This window comes from Carlito syrichta, unplaced genomic scaffold (genome assembly GCF_000164805.1).
Source record: "Carlito syrichta isolate Samal-C Ts95f unplaced genomic scaffold, Tarsius_syrichta-2.0.1 Scaffold287233, whole genome shotgun sequence".
NCBI lineage: Eukaryota > Metazoa > Chordata > Mammalia > Primates > Tarsiidae > Carlito > Carlito syrichta.
The window spans coordinates 1-2,172 of NW_007231329.1; positions in this window are offsets into that span (position 1 = coordinate 1).

Consider the following 2,172-nt stretch of genomic DNA (forward strand, 5'->3'; position numbering starts at 1 on the left):
AGTGTACCTCTTGGCCAGGCATGGTGGCTCACACCTATATTCCCAGCACTTTGGGAGGATGAGGTAAGAGGATGGCTCAGGAGTTTGAGACTGACCTGGGAAACATAGCAAGACCGTGCTTCTAAAGAAAATTTTTAAAAACTAGCCAGGCATGGTGGTGCATGCCCGTGCTTCCAGAGACTGTGGAGTCTGAGGAAGAAGGACTATCTGAGGAGATGGAGAATGTAGTGAACCATGATCATGCCACTGTACTCCAGCTTGGGCAACAGAGCAAGTCCCCAATCAAAAAAAGAAAAAACTAAAGAATGAACGCTAAGGACAGCTGAGAGGATTACTTACCTGTTGGTGTTTTGGGTATGGCTGTGGTAGGCACAGTGTCTATAAATAGCAATAAAGAGATAGGTTAAAATTAGACTTGAAGGTAAAATGCCAAGAGCAAAAGATGATCTGACCCCAGCACAACACATGACAATAATTTCCCTCCTGGATTCTACTGCTTGCTCCTTACGTGACTGTCCAACTCCCAGAGAGCTCACCCACAGACTGAGGCCCAGATGGACACCACATAGATCTTTCCATCTCTCTAAGACAAGGATGTTCTCTTCTCAGTTGGAAATCCTTGGACCCTCCCAACCCATGGAATGACAAGCACACCTGACACCATTGTCCACACTCTGATACCTACAGAGAAAATGGTATGGGACCAGGGACCACCCGAGAGAGAATCAGGTTTCCTAGGAAGTGGAAGTACTAGAAATATTTATGATCCTGCTCTGTCTCCCAAGCACAGCCTCTGCCTCTCCTGAATGCAGGTGTAGCCTGCAGAATCTGGGGGCAATTCCAGGAAGAATGGAGAACTGACCTGCAATGACATTGCCTTTCACAGAAGGTCAGAGGATATTGACCTCATTCTCAGGAAGGGTCATGGCAGCCCTAAATATAAAAGGACCAGTGTTCATTGAACTTGTGACCACTTTTCAGAACCCAAAAGAGTTATCCACAGGGACAGAATCAAACTACAATAAAAACTACGAGATTGACGAGAAAGCAGAAGCATTTCACATCCTGATATTTGGTTGAGAAGCTCCTTGCAGAGAGTCTGAATTACAGAGTGTGGGGTGGGGAGATAATGTGCTTCAGAGTATTTGCAAACAGAATGCATAGGGTTCTATGTGGTGGGGGAAGAATTCGTGTGAGGTGAGAGAGAACTGACATCTCAAGTAAGCACACGGACAGTGGGGACTCACCTGGGAGTGGAGAATTTCATCCGACAACCGTGAGAAAGAGAAGGTCACATCAGACTCACTGCACGGTAGGTGCGAAACGAAGACAAAACTGGAAGGCACTGAGCAGGTCAGGCACTCAGGTCGGCCTTCTTTCCCATCATGGAGAAAGGGCTACTGCCCTCCAACCTCCCACAAACATGCAAAGGGGTTCAGGCACATACTATCAACTATTTCCAACTTAAAGGTGATCACTCTGTCTGAGTGTGGTGACCAAGTGGACCCCAAATCAACCATCTATCTGAACGTTTGAGCAGCCCATTGAGTCGTCAGATCTGAAGAGGCCAGTCCCGGCCAAAATCCTCTGTGTGATCCTCCAGCCCTGCCACAGGAAACTACAAGGCTTGCACTGGCAGGCTTCATGGTTGGACTGTGGGGAGGTATGCTTCCCAACAATACTTGAGCCACAGGCAATGCACTCCAAGGGAGTTGAGCTCAAGGACTCAGGTACCTCAAAACACGGCCAGACATACACATAAAAAATCTATACTCTTAGCCATGCACCACAAATAGGAAGCCTCCATTTTGGGACTTCAGCTGATAACCCCACTCTCAAACAGAACTCTTTTTGAAGGGTTCACACCAGTGAGACGATAACCCCCATGTGCATGCATCTACCTCAACCTCACCCAGGACCCAGCAGGGGAAAGATAGAACCCTGGGGGGCCAGCAATTTCCTCTTAGGCCTCCTGTTCCCAGTGCCTCAGTAAACAGATACAGGCTTGACTGTCATTTCACTTGGGCCCATTGTCCTAAATGACCACCTCAATAGGCAACTTGACAAAACTCACACTGATTCTCAGTAGAGAGCTGAGAAGACCTCAGGGATACTGGGAATATATAAAACACTTTCAGTAAAGAAATCAGAATGCAACGAGGAGCCTTCTCC